Genomic DNA, 22,421 nt, shown 5'->3' with positions numbered 1-22,421 from the left:
CACTGATCTTCTTTGTGGTTCAAAAATAGTTAGGGTGAAATGGGTATACAAGACTAAGCTAAATGAGGATGGAGAAGTCAAAAAATACAAGGCATGCCCTTTATCCCCAAAGGGTACATACAACAACATGGGTGGATTACACAGAGGTCTTTGCAACTGTGGCTTATATGGACATTATACAGCCGATGCTTGCTCTAGCAGCTCAAAAGGGGTGGTCTGTGTTTCAACTAGATGTTAAGTTTATTTTTCTTCATGGTGAGTTAAATGAGGAGGTGTATATTGAACAACTCCCTGGTTATGTTGTAAAAGGAGCAGAGAATAAGGTATGTAGCTTACAAAAAGTCTTATTCGGTTTGACCCAAGCTCCATAAGCATGGTACAATCGCATTGAAACTTACTTTCTAAGGGAAGAGTTTGAGAAATGTCCTTATAAGCATATTTTATTCCTTAAAAAATCTTCAAAAGGTACTTTATCATTTATGTCCCTTTATGTAGATGACCTCATCTTTACTATTTTTCTCTTTTAAAAGTTCCATGATGAAGGAATTTGATATGACCGATTGTAGTAACTAAAAAAAAAAAAGGAAAAATGACGTCGTTTTGAGAGGTTGATGAGGTATAAATAGCATAAGAGAAGGAAAAAAAAGAGGAAAAAGAAAAAAAAAAGAGAAAACAGAGAAGAGAGAGAGTGACGAGGAAAAATAAAAAGAAAAGAGAAAATAGAGAAGAGAGAGAACAAGGAGGGAAAAGAAGGTTCGAGAAAGAGAGAGAGAGGAGCCAGAGCGGAGAGGAACGAGAAGGGAGAGAGAAGAAGAAAGAGGACAGTGACAGTGCGATCAGTGGGAGGAAGGAAGATAGAAATGTGAGGTACAGTAATTTTAAGTTTCCTGTTAGTTGATGTGGATTTAAAAATTTGCCATAGGTGGAGGAGTTTGTGTGAGTGTGAGTGGAGGTGTGTGGAAGAGACCGCGGAAGGAGAGAGAAGAAGAAATATGGTGTGGGAGAGAGGTCTGTGAGGGAGAGGTGATGCCGAGTATGAGCGGGGCATATGGAGGAGGCTAGGCCGCAGGAGGAGAGAAAGGAAGGAGTGCGGTGTGTGTTAGTGCAGTCTGTGAGGGAGAGGAGATGTTGTGTGTGAGCGGGGGTGTATGGAGGAGGCTAGGCCACGGGAGGAGAGAAAGGAAGGAGTGTGATGTGTGTGAATGCGGTCTGTGAGGGAGAGGAGATGTTGTGTGTGAGCGGGGGCCTATGGAGGAGGCTAGGCCACGGGAGGAGAGAAAGGAAGGAGTGTAGTGTGTGTGAGTGCGGTCTGTGAGGGAAAGGAGATGTTGTGTGTGAACAGGGGCGTATGAAGGAGGCTAGGGCGTGAGAGGAGAGAAAGGAAGAAGTGCGGTGTGTGTGAGTGCAGTCTGTGAGGGAGAGGAGATGTTGTGTGTGAACGAGGGCATATGGAGGAGGTTATGCCGTGAGAGGAGAGAAAAGAAGGAGTGCGTGGTATGAGTGAGGTTCGTGAGGGGGAGAAGATCTTGTGTGAGCGTGAATGGAGGTGTATGCAGGGGGCCACGGGAGGAGAGAAAGGAAGATATGTAGTGTGTGAGTGAGGTTCGTGAGAGGGAGGAGATGTTATGTGAGTACGAATGGAGGTTTGGGGAGGGGACCACGGGAGGAGAGAGAGGTGATTTTGAAATTTAAGAGTGGAGTATCTAGAGTAGGCCGTGGAGGGGGAGAGAAGAAGGGATTTGGTGAGTGAGGTGGATATGTGTAAGGGAGAAAGTAGTGTGTGTGGATGTAGAAAATTTGGGAGGAGGAGAGAGAGGCCGTAGACCGTGGGAATGAAGTGTCGGAATAGAGGTGTAGGGGTGTCTCTGTGTAGGGCAAGGGGATGAGTGGTGTAGTTGTGTGGTGTGAGGGTATGGGTTGTATATAGGTTGGTATAGTTGCTGTAAATTTGGTAGTTGACAAGGGAATGTTATAGGGGTGAGTGTGTTAAGTGTTAGTGCGTGTCTTATGGGGAGACACGTGTAGTTTAGGTATACAGGTTAAAGGTATAAGAAAGCTTCAAGATAAGGTGGGGGAATAAGGACAAGATGATATTGTGTTGAGTTGGTAGCATTGGGGGACGCCGATATTGGTTGTCGCTACCTAGAAAAAGTAAATTGATCGCCGATAGTGGTGATGGTCGAGAGACTCTGACAGGGAGGGGTTTGGTCGCCGATATTGGTGATGGAAAAGGATGGTATCTGTGTGTGTGTGGCCTATTAGGGGTCGAGAGATAGGCGGTTTATTGGTAGTCGCCGATACTGGTGACAAGTGAGAATATTTATACGCTTGGGGTGATGTTGGGAGACAGTCACACATGGTATGCATGATATTTAAGATACCGAGGTACATTTTAGTCCTGCGTAGTCCCATAGTGATAACAAGGTAGGACTTAGGTTGGGTGATGGGTATATATAGAAATACTGGGTTTCATAGTTGTGCATATCATATTTGTAACTTAATTTTTACTGTACTGAGTTATATGAACTCACTCTCTATTATTCACAGATGATGTAGGAATGGAGTCGAGATCGAAGTTGCTGGTTTTCGAGCTTAGCGTATAGAGCAACAGAATAAGGATCTTTATTAACAGAATTGAATGTGTAAAAATTAGTTGTAAAGTAGATAGTATGTCTGTTGATAGTATATACGGTTGTATTTCACGTGATGTTACATGTATGATTGCAGGTCTATCTTGACTCTGAACAATAGATTTTGATAATGTTTCTATGTGCATGACTAATTTGAAACGAAATTTCCGTATTTGATCATGGATTTGTTGTAAACTACGCCATTAGAAATAAAGAAAAAAAAAACGGGGTGTTACACTGATCTTGGACGAATACGATATTTTCTTAGTTTAGAAGTGTTACAAAAAGCTGATGGTATTTTTATTTATCAAATGAAGTATGCCCAGGAGGTGTTAGAAAGGTTTAATATGGCTAGTTGTAATGTCGTAAGTAATCCTAGTTTTCCATGATTCAAGTTGGTTAAAGACTCTACTGGCATGGCAGTGAACAACACCTTGTATGTGAAAATGGTAGGAAGTTTGATGTACTTAACATCTACTGGACCGAATATTATGTTCGTTATTAGTTTACTTGGCAGGTATTTGACACATCCTACAGAAATCCACCTTCAAACTGTTAAGATAGTATTTTGTTATATAAAGGGACACTTGCATATGGAATTTTTTATTAACAATATGGTAATAAAGAGCTTATTGCTTACACCGATAGTGATTATGCAAAAGATTTGGAGGATAGAAAAAGTACATTGGTTTTGAAATCTGTAGGTTTAGCAAGAGAGAAAAACTAAATCCCCGATTTATTAGGTCATTTGAAATCTTAGACAGAATTGGCACTACTGCCTACAGACTGGTACTACCTCCAGAATTTCTCAGGGTCCATAATATGTTTCATGTATCCATGCTACACAAGTACAACCCGAATTCCTTTCACATCTTGGCCCACGAGCCTCTTTCACTTCAAGAGGATATGTCCCACGAGGAGGTACAGATCGATGTTGTAGACCGAAAGAGCAGAGTACTCCGCAATCGAGAAATTTTATTCGGTAAGGTCCTATGGCAGAATCACATACAGAGAGAGGCCACATGGAAGCTAGAATCAGACTTCAAAGTCTAATATCCCCAACTGTTTGATTGAATGAGAGAGAAACAAATTTGAGGGACCAAATTTCTTTTAAGGGGAGAGAGTTGTAATACCTTTCAATTAATTTTAATATATTTAAAATTAATGTAGAAATATAATTTTTAAATTTTTATTTAATGTGAAAATGAAGAAAAATAGGTGGGGGATAAAATTGAAAATAAGTTTGAGGAAAAAAGGGTGAAAACTTGGATTCTGGGGTGAAATTTTGGGTTCTAGGAGTGTTTTTAAAAGAAAAATAAAAAATTAGAGGTCAAAACGTAATTTATAAAAAATGTACCACATAGGACGCCCAGTCAGTAGCTTTAACAAATCGAAACGCGGTGCCATGCGAAAGGCCACGCTAGCAATCCGTGTGACCACGATCGGAGGTCCAGATTTGTTTCCGCACGTGTGGACGGTCCGAATTCGTTCTCCCTTTAAACGCGATGATACGGTCTAGATCAAATTACGATGAACGGTCCAGATTCACTTCTTATTTAAATGCGATCGAACAGCTTAGATCAAATCGCGATAAACAGTCCAGACTCACTTCCTATTTAAACATGATTGGACGGTCCATATCAAACGCGATGGACGACCCAGATAAAGGAAAGGTTGTTGTTCTGATTAATTGTACATGAGATTATGAGATTTGTTGTGTCATTGCCTCTATAGGTCAATTTTAAAAATTTCTCTACAGTAAGTGTACAATAAATAATTTTACTTATGATGAATGAATTTACTTAAAATAAGAGCTCCATTAGTTATTTTTATGATTTTTACCAACTTTTATTTCTGTATCGGTGAGTAGTATAATATTCTTACTGAGTTAGTGTAGCTCACTCTTTCATTAATTATTTCAGATCAAGAGGACCGAGATCCAAATCTCGATCCACAAGAGGGTTGCGAGTAGGATGTCCAATTTGTTTACTTTTCGTTTATTTCTTTTATTATTAGTTGTTCCTTTAAGATGGTCATTCTCATATCCCTATTGGGTATTCAGAATTATTCTGTAAGGAATGTAAACCCTAACACTATTCTTTCACTTCCTCATTTAATTTATAATTTACTTCCTTTCAAGTTCCGGGCCGTTACGGTTAGGGTTTAGTGTGAAGTGATGTATTTATATTTATTCCATTTTAATTTGGGTCGTCCATCGCGTTTGATCTAAACTGTCCGATCGCATTTAAATAAAAAGCGAATTTGGATCGTTTATCGCAATTTAATCTAAACTGTACGATCGCGTTTAAAGAAAGAATGGATCTAAACCGTTCATCGTATTTAATCGCGACCGTCCGATCGCGCCTGAGGAGGGAACAGATCTGTACCGTCCAATCGCGGGCGATTGCCAGCGAGGCCTCTCGTGCGGCACCGCGTCAGCGGGCCTTGCCACGCGGCGCGCTCCGGTTCGTCAAGGCTGCTGACTGGGCGGTCCTACGTGATATATTTTTTTTAAATTGCGTTTTGACCCTCAGTTTTCGATTTTTCTTTCAAAAACACTCCATAACCCAAATTTTTACCATTTTTTCTTAAAATTATTTTTAATTTCATCATCCACCTATTTTTCTTAATTTTTATATTAAATAAAAATTAAAAAATTAAAAAATTATATTTTATATATTAATTTTAAATATTTTAAAATTAATTCCGGATATTACACTCTAAATGTTTTTCTTCGTTGCTTTTACTTACCGTTTTTGCTTTTCTTTGGTTTCCAACCTTTGTTTAACTTATTTTAGGTATTGTTTTAGTTTATTATTTCAATGTTTTGTCACATAAACCTTTGCTGAAGTTTTTAGCTGCCAATATGAGTTAAGAAGAGTTGTCATGCTTGTATGAAATTTGGTGATTATCTCTAATTTTCTAGTTACCACCTTCTCTCGTAATATAAAAAATTGCATTTTGGAATACCTAAAGGCCATATTAGGAATTTACCATGCATTAATTTATACTGGGAATTAGTCGAGAATTTTTGAGGAATTTATTTAAAAATTAAATTTAATCTATTTTATGAAAATTTTTACCACATGGTAAAAAAAATAGACCTTCAAGAGATTTAACTATCACAACTTCAATTTATATTGAGAATTAGTTAAGAATTTTTGTACAATATATTTAAAAATTATATTTTATTTAACTCAGTAAAATTTTATGTGAATAATAAAAAATAGACATTTCAAAAAAAATTGAAATATTTACACGTCAAATTTTATTAATTTAAAGAAAATTATTTTTAATTTTACTGTAAATTACATGCAAAATTAGCTACAATCAATTTTTATTTTCATTCAATTGAATTGACAATAAATTTTTAGATTGACTTTATTTTTGCAACACTCTGCTTCCTAAAGACTGGCAGGGGGTCGAAACTTTATTTTTGCAGAGATAAACTACTAATTTCCAGGAAACCCATGTGTAATATAAGAAGATCCAACGATCGAAACTTTATTTTCCCTAGCTCCGCCTGGATTCAAAGCCGGAAACCTGTAATTAATTAAAATCAATTCATAAACTGCCAACGGTCGAATGTGATTTTCCTGAACTTCTCAGGAATCAGCCCTGGTTTCCTATTTCGATTTTCTTCCATAAATAAAGACCGGCAACGGCAACCTTTGTTACCAACACTTTGTTCTCTACTCTGTCTTCTCTGCAATCTAGCTGTCTCTCTTCTCTGTTCTGCTGTTTCTCTGTTTTCCTCAAAGATGGATACCGGTTAACGGAGGTGAAGCTGGGGATGAGCTCACGACCGTGGCCGCACCCTATCCAAAACATTGCATCTCTGAACATCCGAGTGAGCAACATCAAGCAAACCATAAGGCGTGATATGGAAGGTCGTGAAACGATCTGTAATATCCAACCAATGAGAGGACCCATCGTCTTCTCCTTCCATATTCCAATTAATATCCTCATCTCCCAAGTCACTGCTTGGAATCACATTCTAGATCACTTGATCGTCAACATTAATGGCGATCTTCGTCTCTGCAGTTTCATGGCAAACAATATCTACTCCTATGCACGCCGCCTTGCTGCCTCCCTCCACAACGGCTTCCTGGTTTCGGTTGACACGGAGGTGTTGTGGACGGATTTCATCGAAGAAATCATGGAGGCACCCATGAATATCAGCGAATGGCTCCGTACTTCGGCTATGCATCCCCATTATCAGCATCAAGATCATCATCATCATCATCATCATCAAGACCAAGAAGATCAAGATTCAGAGGGTGTGATAGAAAAGTTGAGAAGAGAAAGAAGGTTTGAAGGTAATGATGGTGATGAGCTGGGGAATTGTGCCATCTGTTTGGATGATATGTCGGCTTCTAAAGATCTAATTGACATGCCCTGCCATCATATCTTTCACGATTCCTGCATTTTCCGCTGGTTGGAAAATCACACCACTTGCCCCATGTGTCGCCGCGTAGTTTATTAGTATTCCATTAGATCATCATCTGTAATTTTCTTCTCAATTCAACATAACTAGGTTAGGGTTAGTTGGAAAATTCTTCTGTGAGTTGGTCTTGTAAGGAAAAGGGGAATCATCCCGATTTTCCAGTTTTGTAAATCTCATATTCTGATTTCAATTGATAAAATAGTGGCTACATGTATGGGTGTATGTGTGTGCATATATATATATATGTATATATATAAGTTTTTATTATTAGACAACTCCAACCACCCAAAAAATCCATTTCTCTATTGGGTGCCACGCGTCCTCTCTCCCTTGGTCGAGTTTGTTACAGTTGAAGCCATTCATCGTACAGTCACCAATTCCCCATCTCTAGACATTAAGTTTCCTCTGGTGGACGTGCAGCCAGTGGATTTGTTTGAAGATCCAGTTGTTTCTTCTTTCTTGGTGTCTTGTGTGTTCTTCTTGTTTTATTGTTATTTTCACGTTTTTTTTGTTTTCAAAAAAAGAAAACAAATACTGAAGAGCATGGAAACGGTGCCGTTTGGTGCCAGATGATCGGCTTCTATTAAATATCGTTATACCCATTGATGCCGCTAAACAAAACCCTCTAGAAATGATTCGTTCACTATTATTGCTGAGGTTATTATCTGCTACAAACTATCAAAATCTGCAAAATGATTATCCTCAAACAATGTGTTTTTTTTTTTTTTTTTTTTTTGAATTTGAAGAAAAATTGAAATATCTTATTATAATTTTGCTCTATAACTGAAGCAATTAAGGTATGTTATATTATTTGCTAACAGAATCACATGATTCTTTTTCATTAGTACACTTATTGCAAATATCGTCAATTACAGGGCATGCTTCGGTTTAAAGATTTAATTTTCTATTGTTATGGCCAAAAGGTCATTTGCATGATCTCTATCATATTTTATCCATCTTAAGTTTATTTTCCGAATATTATTTAATAATTTAAGTCACTAAAGTTATATTAGAACTTGTATTCTAATTAAAGTAGATAATTTTTAATTACAACATATATTCAATACTTTCTCTAACTACCACAAATTCAAGATTGTATCTAATTTTCTTTTTTAATTACAAAGAGGAAAGAGAAAACAATAGAAAGATCTAATATCCACCGTCTTCTTCTTCACTAGACTCCACCAAAAGTAAAATCTTCTTCTTGTTCTTTTTCTCGGCCTTAAGCTCCATCATCTTCGTGGGATCTCTTTTCTCTGCTTCTCTCTAAGAGCTCCCATCTTTGAGCTTTTTTTTTTATTTTACGGTTTCCTCCTTTTTTCAGCCCTCTCTTTTCTCCCCTTTTCTTTTATATTAGCCTCTATATGCATACTCCCTTTATTTTTTTTTTTCCGAACAAATTGAAACCTTAAGATTTCTAATTTTATCTTAATAAAAAAAAATGTAGTTTTATTTAGTGAATGAAACGACGTCATTTCTAGTCGGTTGCCTTGAAACAACATCGTTTTAGGTGTTGGGCTTCGCGTGACCAGGTAGGACCACAGGCATTAGTGGACTACGCAGCTTATTTTACTTCTTTTTTTTTTGTTTTTTGATGAGTGGTTTGGGCTTCATCTTCTCTTTTTCTTACTTTCCTCTTATTTTATGTGATATTCGACATATGGTTGAAAGGTTTCCTTGTATAAATATTTCCATTAATTAAAATGTGTATAATTCTTTAGTAATGGTGAAATTCGCACCTCTTAATTAAATTCTCAATGATGATAATAATGGTACAGTAAATGTTAATAATATGTTTAATTTCTGATCAAACCCTCAAGTGTGTATATGAAATGTGAGTTAGGACGTGATACCAAATGATAATGATAAAGAATAATAAGTAAATAAAATAAGAAAGAAAAGAGAGTGCAAACTCTTTTTTAGGGTTTCGTTCATATTATTTGTTTTTATATCCTCTCTCTCAAATCAACTACTTAATATTATACTATTTCTTTTAAAATATTACAACACACTAATTGTTCATCATGACTAGTTCACCAACCATTTATCCTTCACATAAGAACTCCTAAAAGTTACCTTACACCTCTGTTATACTGTTAGTTGTATTTAATTCACGAATCTTCTAAGTTTTTTTATGTCTAATTCACTAATAACTTGTGTTTTCTCGATAAAACAAAAGTTTATAAAAGTTTGCTCAAACGTTGTTTTACAAAGTCTATGAAATATATATGAAAATTTTATAGTTTTCTTTCTCAAAGAGTTGACTTCCAAGTGATATCAAGCTAGGATAAAACAACAACATCATTTTCTCAGACACCATTCCAAATAAAATAGCATTAGAACATATCATTTAGGAGTATGTACAGACTCAGAAAACTCTAAACAAAAGTAAGTATTTATCAAAATTATGACTTAAAAATTAATTTTGGAATATGTATAGACTTAGAATATTAGTCAAATATCACTCTGTTGTTTTATCCTAGCTTGATATCATACTTTTATTGTAAAAACACTAGAAATCCAAAAGAAAATATATAATCGGAAAGGGTCTCATCGGATGCGGTTTATGAAATTTCCCGCGGTGGTGCCGTCGGGCTTCGACGGTATTTTTCGGCAATTAGTTGGTTCTTTCACTCCTATGATAAACTTTGAACTTTTGGCCTCTGTCATGATGTCTCTCTTTAACTCATTATCACTTGGAACACATACCCTATCCTGGAATCTGAGCAAACCATCGGTGGAGACTCGAAATTCTGAGCTAACTCCTTGTTCTGCATCTTTCTTGAGGGCTACTAGGACATAATCGGCAGACTGAGCTTCTTTTATTCTCTAGATTAACTCAGGCTGAACGATCAGATGACTCAAACATGTGACTCTTTTTAAGTCCTGAAGTCGAACCTGTTGTGTGGCCCCAATCTATCTGCATTCTGAAACCATCAAATGGACTAATGTATCTGCACTTTTTCTGTTGAGTGCATCGGTTACCACATTGCCTTTACCAGGATGATACAAGATGTCACGATCATAGTCCTTAAGAAGTTCTATCCACCTTCTCTGATGCATGTTGAGATCTTTTTGAGTGAATATGTATTTCAAACTCTTGTGATCGGTATAGATATGAAAGGTCTCTCCATATAAATAATGGCGCGAAGTCTTCAAGGCGTGTATGATTGTGGCAAGTTCTAAGTCATGGATGGGATAGTATTTCTCATGACTCTTCAACTGTCTGGACCTATAGGCTGTGACCTTCCCATGCTGCATTAAAACTCAGGTCTGGATAGGAGGCATCACTGTAAACTGTATATCCTCTCGATTCACTTAGTAAGGCCAACACAGGTGCAGTAGTCAATCATTTCTTTAGTTTTGAAAAACTTCTTTCACAGTCTTCATTCCACTCAAAGTTGATATTCTTATTTGTGAGTCGGGTTAGGGGAGCAGCTATACTAGAAAACTCTTCCACAAACCTAAGGTAATAGCCCGCCATTCCCAGAAAGTTATGGATCTCCTTAACTGATGTCAATTTCTCTTACCCAAGCACTGCTTCAACCTTTTCAGGGTTCACTGATACTCTATCCTTTGATATGAAGTGTTTCAGGAAGGTGGTCGGCTCAAGCCAAAATCCACACTTACTCAACTTTGCATACAGCTTCTTTCCTCTAAGACCCTGCAAAACCTGAGCTAGATGGTGAGCATGTTCCTCTCTACTTTTGAATAAAACAGGATGTCATCGATGAACATGATAACAAATTGATCCAAGAATTGTCTGAAGACCTTGTTCATCAGATCCATAAAGATGGCTGGGGCATTGGTTAGCCCAAATGGCATGACCAGGAACTCATAATGTCCGAACCTGGTTCCAAAGGCTATCTTGGGGATGTCTTTTGTCCTAATTTTTACCTGAGAGTAACCTGAACACATGTCTATTTTAGAAAAAACCTGCGCACCCTGCAACTAATCGAAGAGGTCATCAATCCTGGGAATGGGATACTTGTTCTTGATTGTGACTCTATTCAACCCTCTGTAATCAATATATAACTTCAACGTTCCTTCTTCCTTTATGGCAAAAGTGACTCCGGCATCCCAAGGGGACACACTATGTCTGATAAAGCCAATGTCCTACAATTCAGTGATCTGTTTTCTCAGTTTTTTCATCTCAACATAGGTCATGCGGTAAGGAGCAACCAAAATAGGCTGGGTGCCTGGTCATAGGTCTATGGTGAATTCGACTTCCCTGTCCACTAGCAGTCCAGGTAGTTCATCTGGAAACACATCTGGAAAGTCTCGAACTACTGGAATCTCTTGAATACAATTCTCTTTATTGGGTTTGCCTAGTTAGAGAAAACAGTAGGGTTAAAGTACTCGACAAATAAGAAAATTTGCCTTCAAGAAATAAGTACTAAATGATTCTATTAATTTGTAAATGGCTCATCATTAGGAAGATTGAATACAACCTTCTTGCTAAAACAATCTACGGTGGCGTGATACACTGCGAGCCAATTCATTCCTAAAATTACATCAAAATCTCTCGTGTCTAATGCTATTATGTCCACACTCAATTTCCTATCTGCTATCTCTACGACACAAGTCCTATAGACAACTTCTCTCAATCGTGTCATGCTCCTAGCAATAGACACAAACAACATAGAATCAAGTTTATCAGGTAATATATTAAATTTTGATGCAAAAATAGGTGAAACAAATGAATGCGATGCACCAGTGTCAATCAAAAGATGAACAAGATAGTTACAGATAGTGTACATACTTTGTATCACGTCCGGGTTGGCTTCAGCATCCTGCTGGGTGAGATTATAAACCCTGTCCTGGATAGGAGATATGTCCTGATTCTGGTTCCTTGGGCACTCTCTCGCATAATGTTGGGCACTACCACATATACGACAGGTGTTGTTGAGGCGGTAGCAGAGTTGGTCCTCATGATCCCTGCCGCAATGCTCATAGATCTTACCACGTTTTGCCACTAGAGCCTGAGGGGGAGCCTGGATCACCGGCATGGGCCTCTTGTTCTGTTGAACAAGCGCAGTAGGTGCTGGTCTGCGGGGTGGAACTGAGGGTCTGAGGTTCCCTGCTGCCTGATAGAGGGTGCAGAAGCTCCTCTCCACTAGCTGTTCTTTGGCCAAAACGGTCGAATAAGTCCTGAGCTTCAGCACAAATAAATGTTATCTGATCTTTAGGCGGAGGCCCCACTCGAACCTCCTAGCCTTCCTGCCTCCATCCAACAACGTCTCAAGGGAGTATTGACCCAACTCCAGGAACTTACGAGCATATTCTGCCACAGTAATGTTCCCCTAGACCAACTGGACAAACTCCATCTCCTTTAGATGTCGGAGATGCTTTGGGAGGTATTCTGCATGAAAGGCTGCTAGGAACTATTCCCAAGTAACTGGAACAGGCAAGGTGGTCTGTTTGAGTTCCCACCAGCTGTCTGTTTTTCCCATTAGCATGTAGGTAGTAAGGGTGACTTTCTGCTCAGGAGTCACCTCTAGGGTCTTAAAGGTCTTCTCTGTCTCTGCCAACCAGTGCTCGACATCTTCAAAAGAGGATCCCCTGCAAAAATAGATAGGTTTAGTCTCTTATACCTCTCTATGTAGCCTGGGTCAATCGTGGGAAGAACTAGGTCCCATGGGAGAGGGATTGGGTCAGGCTGAAGATAGACTGGGGGGTCCTGTGGTGGTACTTGCTGATACGTTGGGGGTACCAGATTGTACTGTGGTGGTGCTAGGCGGTACTATGGCTGGGGCACTAGGTCATACTGCGGTGGTGCCAGGTGGTACTAAGGTGGCTCGGGATCCTCTCACTGCAGTGGTGGCTCAACTTGTGGCAGTCGGGGAGGGTCAGGTAGCTCCCTCCTCTCTCCTCGGCCCTGCTGGGCAGCAATGAGTCTCTACAGCATCTCAAATATTCGGTCAACATCTTCCCTAAGTGAACCATCCTGGACTGCTTGATTTAGTGGGGGTCTTTCTCTCCCCATCTCTTTGTACCTGCATTTCACAAAAAATGGTTGAGTGATAATTCATTAGTTTAGTGTTTCTCTAAGTATCATTGTGTAAGGAATAGTTCCGAGGAACGCGGCTCTGATACCAACTGTAACGACCCCGGAAATCTAAAAAGAAATATATAATAATTTAAGTGTAGAAGCGAAATAAAATGTTAAGGTTTACATCCCTTACACAATAACTTAAAAGTATTAAGCAAACATTACGGAATGAATTCTCTGAAAGAAACACGAGAAATGAGAAAAGTAATGGAAAATATAAAGTATCTAGCATCTACTTACAATCTTCTTACGGATTGGGCTCTAGAACCAGATCCTCTTAATCTGAAATGGTTAAATAAAGGATGAGCTACACTAGCGTAGTAAAGATATCACACTATATCACTGGCACAGAAGTAAAGGTTGGTAGAAAACCAAAACAACTAATGAAATACTAAATTTAAAAAATTTGTTTATTAGTCATAAAATCATTTACTGTTCACTCACCATTGTGGAATTCATGAAAACAACCTATAGAGATAATAATACCATACAGATCATAACTTCATGCACAATCAGCAACATAGAACATATCATAAATTCATATTCATTAACAATAAACCAAATCATAACATTTTTCCGTTTCACCAACCTACTAGTATCCATTGGGGTTCATAGGGGTGTCCCCGCTACACATGAACCCTTTCCCTTAACAATCTCAATTACAAGGCCGTCCTCATACCCCATCCGGTATGAGCGTCAAAGACATTAAACCTCAATATCATGTCCGCTATAAGGGTGAAACAGGTCGTCCCCATGCCCCGTCTGGTATGAGTGCCAAATTACCAAATCTCCATACCCCGTCCGCTATGAGACAACGTTCACGGTAGGGTTCCCTATGTACCTGGTCCGTCCACCATCTCTTAGAATATTTAGTAAGGCTGTCATTCTATCTGTTTACTTGATCACACTCCTTTCCTGTTTTTTCTTAGTCTCCATTATCAAATCAAATATAATCACATAAACAAATAAATATACATCCGGTAATGCAATCATGTCTCAAATCCAAAAATCAAACAGTGGTCAAGTAAGGCAGAAATACATGCATTTAAACTATAAAATAGATAAACTAGATAACATCATGCTTTTAGACTGTAAAATAAATCAATAGAGAACAATGTCCGATTCGGGCTCCATTAGAAATTCGTAATTAATTATGCACATCTATTTAATTTGTACAAAATACTGTAATATTATTTATTCAAACTTCAATTCTATGATAGGGAATAGGGTGAGGGGTCCTTACTTAATTTGATGCCAAAAAACTAAATGGTTTACTACACTTACGAGCAGTCCTTGGGTTCCCTAATTTTTTCTCCGGGAACTGAAACGCGCTTATTGTACCTACAAATGTCCCAAATAAACCCAAAAATCAGTGCCAGGGCCTACTCGGCCAATTTTAAAAATTCAGCACGCCAGCTCTGGCGTGCTCCAGCGACAGTGCCGCCGCCCGTGCATCGGGTCGGCCATTTTCAATAATTTTTGGCCAAATTTGGTTGATTTTACATCGATTCCTGTGAGCACACACGCTAAAGGGCCTTGGTGGGCCGAAAAAATATGAAAAACCAAAACTTACCGGTAGTAGGGCTCTCCGGTGCGACGGCTCCTCTGACTCACGTTGCGGTTGGGTGTTTCGCTTCATTCAACCTGTAGAGAAGAAAAAAGTGATCACAATGGTGAAAACATTTCACAAAATGGGAATCGGAAAGGGTCTCATCGGAGGTGGTTTGTGAAATTCTGCGCGGTAGCGGCGCTGTGCTTTGGTGGTGTTTGCCTCCCAATTGGTCAGTTCTTTCACTCTAATTTGGCCATGGATGGGTTTAAAATTGAATTTCGTGCAAAAGGAGAAATTTCTACCTTTTTTGGCAGTTGGAAAGGGTTTCGGTGCGGCGGCGGGTGGCGCCTACAGCTCCGCAGCGGCTGGGTTATCTTCTCCGGCGAGGGGGTCTGGCAGCTAAGATTAGGGTTTGGGTGCGGATGAGGTTATTTATACCCATCAACTTTTGATCTGGACTATCTGATCACGATTAAATAGGGAGTGAATCTGGACCATTCATCGATATTCAATCTGGGCCGTTCGTGCGCGATTCTCTTTGAGCCGTCCGTGCGCAATTCACTCTGGGTCGTCCGTGGGCGCAAGAACGGACCTCAGCCATTCGATCGCACGCACACGGATCACCCACGTGGCTCCCCCCGCATGGCCTCCTGCATTAGCGCCTCTGCCACTTGGCGCGTTCTTATTGGTCGGGGCTGCTGACCGAGCGTCTGACGTGGGCAATTTTTTTAAATTGCGTTTTAACCTCTAGTTTCTGATTTTTCTTTCAAAAATACCCCCAAAACCTAAATTTTCACCCCTTTTTTCCAAAATTATTTTCAATTTAATCCTTTATCAACTTACTCAATTTTTTTCATTAAATTAAAAAAATAAAATTTTAAGTGGGTGTTACATTTATAAGCTATACTTCATATTAATTTTTAATTACTTGTGAGTTTAATGCTCATTAAATATATATGTAATCATTGTCTTCACATTTCCCTGTCCATATTTTTTGAATAGTTCAAGTTTTTAACATTTCTTTTGGCTAGTGACCTAGGATGATTATGGATCATATGCATTGTTTAGAGAACATGCTTTAATTTTTGACTATTTTTTATTAATTTACTATGAAAATGAAGGACAATCTCATCGTTGATTTGATTATGCAAACCCCTCCACACTATGCCACCATCATTTGCCAAATCTTTCTCTGACACCCTACTATTATCATTATTGGAACTTTTCACAATTACTTACTTTACTATTGAGTGTAGTGACTAGAAAGAATTTTGAGTGCCAATATTATTGTAATTTTTAAGGAAGAAATTGTGAAAGATGAGATGACTTAGTGAGCTACAAGGACTATGGTGATTTACTTTATGATGTCTTGTATCGACTTTTGTACCAGAGATGGCTAGGATTGCGATATGTCTTTTTATTGTTAGACTTTTCACTACTAAGAACTTTTCACTACTAAGTTAATTTACTTATTTGATATCTAAGTACATCATATTGTATAAATTTTTGTGAAAAAATGGTTCATGTGAAGAACAATAAACTATCTCAGAAGAGATTGAAGTGAATCAAATGCATTGGCCACAATGAATTAATTAATTTTCATAAGGTATGCATGTATTATTTCTCGCAACAATTAACATATAAGAGTGATGTGCATAGCTTTGGTGTTATTCTTCTTGAGTTGATGTCTAGTCAAGAAGCCATATCTAATGAAAGCTTTGGTGTAATTTTTCGCAAGATAATCCAATGGGTAAGTTCAGTTATAAACCCAAAGAAATATGGGCTCTATTTACTATATGAAAATATGTTTTAGTTTTCATTTTCTCTATATGTTTATGTTATGTAATTTGGAAAACAAAAACAAGGTTTTGAAATTGAGAGTAAGGATATGGCATGATGAAAAAAACAACTTATATTTTTGTTATTATTTTCTATATGTTGTTTTTATTTTCATTAGTAATATGACTTCAAGTATAAAAATATATATAAATTCAGAAATTGAGAACTAGAAAATGTATAACTGTACTAAATACAATCATAAAAGTTTATTGAACAACTTCGTCTAGAGTAAATACCTAAGATGAAATTTCTAACTTGAAGTTTGTCTTTTGATTATATAAAGATTCCAATGTTATTCAAATAAGAAATTAGAGCCCATGAATGTAAATGATATGGGTTGTGTAAAAGTTCAAAAGAGTACCTTTGTAACGATTCAGAAAATTCCAAATAAAATAAATCATAAATTAAGTGCGGAAGCAAAATAATTAGTTATGATTTACATTCCTTACACAATAACTTAAAGTACCAAATAGTGCTACAGGAATTACCCCTTTGAAGAAAATACAAAAAATTAAGGAAATAAACGAAAAATAAATAGAATTGGCATTCTACTCGCAACACTCTTGTGGATCGGGCTTTGCATCCTTGTCCTCTTGATCTGAAATGATTAATAAAGAATTGAGTTACACTAGCGCCGTAAGAATATCACGCTACTCACCGACAAAGAAATGAAGATTGGTAGAAAAATCAAAACAATTAATGGAGCTCTTACTTAAATAAATTCATTTATCATAAACAAAATCATTTACCGCTTACTTACCGTAGCGAGAATTACAAAATAACTTATAGAGATAATAACATAACACATATCATGATCTCATATGCAATTGGTTGGAATAATAATTTTCTTTTTTATCAGCCTACTAGTATCCATGGGGGTTCATAGGGATGTCCCCATAACGCGTGAACCATTTTCTTTAACATTTTTAATTAACGGGACGTCCCCATACCCCGTCTGGTATGAGCAACAAATTACAAAACCTCAATACTCCATCCGGTATGAGGGTAAAACGGGTCGTCCCCATATACCGTCTGTTATGAGTGTCAAATTATTAAGTCTCGATATCCCATCCGGTATGAGGCAACGTTCACAGTAGGGTTCCCTATGTACCAAGTCCGTTCACCATCTCTCAAGATATCCAGTAAGCCTGTTGTTTCATCCATTCACTTAATCACACAGTTCCCCATTTACCTTTAATCTTCAGTTTTTCAATTTAACCGTAATCACATAAAACAACAATATATGCATTCAAAACTATAAAATCGATCAATCAGATACTATAATGCATTTAAACTATAAAATCAATCAACAAAATCAACAGTGAATAATTTTCAGTTTTGACTCCGTTAGTAACCTGTAATTAATTATAGATATTTTTTAAATTGTACAGAACACCGTATTTATTGTCAATTTGACTTCAATTTCATAACAGAGAATAGGATGAGGGATTCTTACTCAAATTAATGTTCGAAAAGCTAAATTTGTTGACTGCGCCTACTTGCGGTCCTCGAGTAAACCGAAAATTTTTCTTCGGGGATTAAAATGCGCTATAAGTACCTACAAATATCCCAAAAATCTAAAATCGATGTCAGGACCTCTTTTTGGTAAATTCTAGAATTTCAACACGGCGCTGCTGTCGCCCGCAGCGGCAGTTTGCCTCAGGTTGACTGTTTTATACCGAATTTGGCCAGTTTTGCATCAATCTCTGTGAGAAAACACGTTAGGAGGTCTCGGTTAGCAAAAAAAAATGAAAAATCAAAACTCACCGGCAATGAGGTTTTCTGGTGCGGTGGGTCTGCCGGCTCACCTTTGTGGTTAGGTGTTTTGCTTCGGTTAACCTGTAGAGGAGGAAACGGTGATCACAATGGTGAAAGAATTACGCAGAACAGGAATCAGAAAGGGTCTCATTGGAGGCAATTTGTTAAAATTTTCTGCGGCGGCGCCGCCGGGCTTTGCCCGCAGTTTTCGGTCAATCTATTGGTCTTTTGGCTCTGAATTTGCCATGGGGGTGTTTAAAATTGAATTCTGATCAAAGGAGAATTTTTTTACCTCTTTTAGTAGTAGGAAGTGGCTCTGGAGTTGCGGCCGGTGGCGGCGACTTCCCGTCCAGGCGGTTGGGTCTTCTTCTCCGACGAGGGAGTCTGACGGCTAAGGTTTGAATTTAGTGTGAAAAGGGTTATTTATATCCGTTTCTTTTTAATCTTGGTCGTCCATCGCATTTGATCTGGACCGTCTGATCACGATTAAATAAAAAATAGATCTCGACCGTTGATCGCATTTAAATCTGACCGTTCGAACGCGTTTGGGGAGGGGACACATCCGGGTCGTCTGTGTGCGCGAGAGCGGATCTGCGCCGTCTGATTGCAGGCACGCGGATCACCCACGTGGCACTGCGTCAGTGTCAGTTGCCACGCGGTGCTTTCCAGTTCGTCGGGGTTGCTGACTGGGCATCCTACGTGGCACAACTTTTCTAAATTGTGTTTTAAACCCCGATTTCTGATTTTTCTTTCAAAAATACCCCTAAAATTATTTTCAATTTCATCCTTCATCTATTTTTTTCTATTTTTACATTAATATAAAATTTAAAAATATAAAAATTATATTTATAAATTAATTTTAAATACATTAAAATTAATTGGGCATTACAACCTTTTTCTATGTGAACTCTTAATTACAAGTTTTTATGTTCATATGGTTAAGAAATCTGGTACTATTACATGCATGAACTTTGTCTTACCTGTTAATTTTTCCTCATGTAATTATCTTACAGGCAAAGTTACATATAAAAAGTGGTGATATATAGGGAATAATTGACCGTTCTTTACACGATAAGTATGATAGTCAGTCTGTAACGGCCCCGAAAATTCAAAAGGGAATATATAAAAAAAATCTGAGTGCGGAAGCGAAATAAAGGTTCTTATTAATATCCCTTACACAATAGTTTAAACGTGCTAACAATATCAAAGAATAAGTCTTATAAAGGAAATACTAGAAATGAAAGACTATAAAGAAAACTATAAGACATTTATGCATCTACTTGCCGTTTTCTTGTGGATCGGGCTCGGGAACCAAGTCCTCCTGATCTGAAATGGTTAAGTAAGGAATGAGCTACACTAGCCCAGTAAAGACATCACACTATATCACTGTCACAGAAGTAAAGGTTGATAGAAAATAAAAAACAACCAATGGAGCACAAATTTTAAACAAATTCATTTATCAATAATCAAACCATTTACCGTCCACTTACCTCAGTGAGATTTATAAAAAACAACCCATGAAAATAATAAGATCATAGATATCATGAATTCATACATAATTTGTAACATAGCGCATGTTATACTTTTATATTTCAATCATCAAAAAATAGTTGCCCCATTTTCATCAGCCTACTTTTATATTTGCACGTTGTCCTCACCCGGATGGTACAAGATATCACAATCATAGTCTTTAAGAAGTTCTATCCACCTTCTCTTACGCATGTTGAGATCCTTCTGAGTGAATATGTGTTTCAAACTCTTGTGATCGATATAGATCTGAAAAGTCTCTCCATATAAGTAATGGCGCCAGGTCTTCAAGGCGTGTATAATTGCGGCAAGCTCCAAGTCATGGGTGGGATAATTTTTTTCATGACTCTTTAATTGTCTAGACCTATAAGTTATGACCTTCCCATGCTACATTAGAACACAACTCAGGCCTAGATAGGAGGCATCACTGTAAACCGTATATCCCCCCGATCCACTCGGTAAGGCCAGCACAGGTGCAGTAGTTAGCCACTTCTTTAGTTCTGAAAAACTTCTTTTACAGTCCTCATTCCACTCAAACTTGGCATTCTTCTTTGTGAGTCGGGTTAGGGGATCCGCTAGACTAGAAAATCCTTCAACGAACCTAAGGGAATAGCCCGCCATTCCCAGAAAGCTACGAGTTTCTTTAACTGATGTCAATTTCTCCCAGCCGAGCACCGCTTCAACCTTTTCGGGATTCACTTATACTCCATCCTTTCATATGATGTGTCATAGGAAGGCGGTCTGCTCAAGCCAGAATCCACACGGCGCGTCCTGGTTGGCCGGGGCTCGGACCGGGCAGCTGACATGCTGCAATTTTTCTAAATTGCATTTTGACCTCTGATTTTTAATTTTTCTTTCAAAAATACTCTGAGAACCCAAATTTTCACATTTTTTCCCAAAATTATTTTCAATTAAATCCCTAAATAATTTTAAGCCCTTTTATTATTATTTCCATTAAAATAAATTAAACTAAATTAAATTCAATATATTATTACATAATTAATCGTTATATTCATATAATAATTACAAAATAAAAAAAATAAAAAATAAAAATAAAATTAAAAAAAGAAAAGGGTTGAGGTGTTACACAGTCCACGTGGAAGATAGCTAAAAAAGTTTTGATGTGTTTTTAACCTCATGGACACATGCGTTCATCGATTTCCAAAGTTCTGAAGGAGATCCAGGATGAAAGCTCAATTGAAAACGAAACCTTGGCTGCAAAAGAAGGTAACTCATATGACATGTTAAGGAACTCTATTCATTCTTCACTCAACATGGGTTCACTAGATTTGGTTGGATATGAGAATTACTTGTCTCTCGATGAGTCTATTGCCCTACCAACTACTCGATAAGTCTGCTCTTTGTTATATCTTTTTTTTGTGGTTCCTATTCCTGCAAAAAATTATATTCAAAGAGCAAAATTCTTTTTTTTTTTCAATTTATTGTTATGTGATTTTATTGTAGCTAGGATTTTGAGTTGAAGGGTTAAAAAATTGGAAAATCATCAATAACAAAGCTAAATATTTAAAAATTATAATTGATTCTTTTTATTAGATTTCATAAGATAAAAATCCATTCTAATTTTAATTATTATTCAAAGGACTGTTGTAAAGGCTCATAAATAAGCTATTAAGAACCTCATAGAAAAATGTACCAATTGAGTTAGACCGTATTAGTTTTTAAGAAGTTTCTTTAATAAAACAAAATTTGGTTAGAGTTGTAGTTTGTAGCAGTAGAAACACATGTATAATGAGTTAAATGCTTTGTCAACTAACCAATATAAGAATGTTTATTGAGATATTAAAAATTTCAAGTAAATTTTTTAAATAGAGGATGTAAACACGAGATTGGTGGTCGTAATCTCTTTTTCTACTCTTTTTAACTTATATATTACATTAAATTATAAGTTATGAATTAATTTTTCTTATTTCAACATTTTGCTTTTGCATGGGTACTTTTTTTATTTAAATTGTTTAATTTTTAAAAAAATTCAATTAATCTTTGTAACACCCAAATATTTTTTTTTATTTTTATTTTTGTATTTGAATTTTTAGTTTAATTTTTTATATATTTAAATTATAAGATTTTAATTTAATTTAATTTAATGAAAATAAAAATAATAAAACTGATAAAATTGGATAAAAATATTATTTGAATTTAATTGAAATTGATTTTGAGAAAAAGAGGTGAAAATTTAGATTATGGGGTGTTTTTGAAAAGAATATCAGAAACTGGGGGTCAAAACGTAATTTAAAAAAATTTTGCCACGTCAGCAGCCACGTCAGCAGCGCCAACCAAGACACGCCGCATGGCAAGAAAACACTAACATGGGATAGGCCACGTGGGCGATTCGCGTGCGCGCGATCGAACAGCCCAGATCCGTGGGCACGGACGGCCCAGATTTCACGCGTACGGATGGCTTAGATTTCACGCGTACGGACAGCCCAGATTCAATCAGGCACGGACGGTCCAGATTTAATCCCAATTAAATCGTGATCGGACAGTCCAAATTTAATCTTGATGGACGGTTGAGATTAAAAAGCAAAGGGTATAAATAACCCCACCCACACCTGACCACAAAACCCTAGCCGCCAGTGCCTCGCCAGAGAAGAAGAA

At 37.4% G+C, this 22,421-nt stretch overlaps 1 pseudogene; it reads left to right on the top strand.

The window, feature by feature from the left end:
* Positions 1 to 21,157, top strand: part of LOC148240425 (putative LRR receptor-like serine/threonine-protein kinase At1g67720) — a 55,929-nt pseudogene extending 34,772 nt beyond the window's left edge.
* Positions 21,158 to 22,421: the final 1,264 nt, after the last annotated feature.

The sequence above is a fragment of the Carica papaya genome, chromosome 8 (assembly GCF_054855325.1).
Source record: "Carica papaya isolate Zhongbai chromosome 8, ASM5485532v1, whole genome shotgun sequence".
Taxonomy (NCBI): Eukaryota; Viridiplantae; Streptophyta; class Magnoliopsida; order Brassicales; family Caricaceae; genus Carica; species Carica papaya.
The sequence above is the reverse complement of the archived record's forward strand: the minus strand, read 5'-3'. Positions and strand labels throughout refer to the sequence as shown.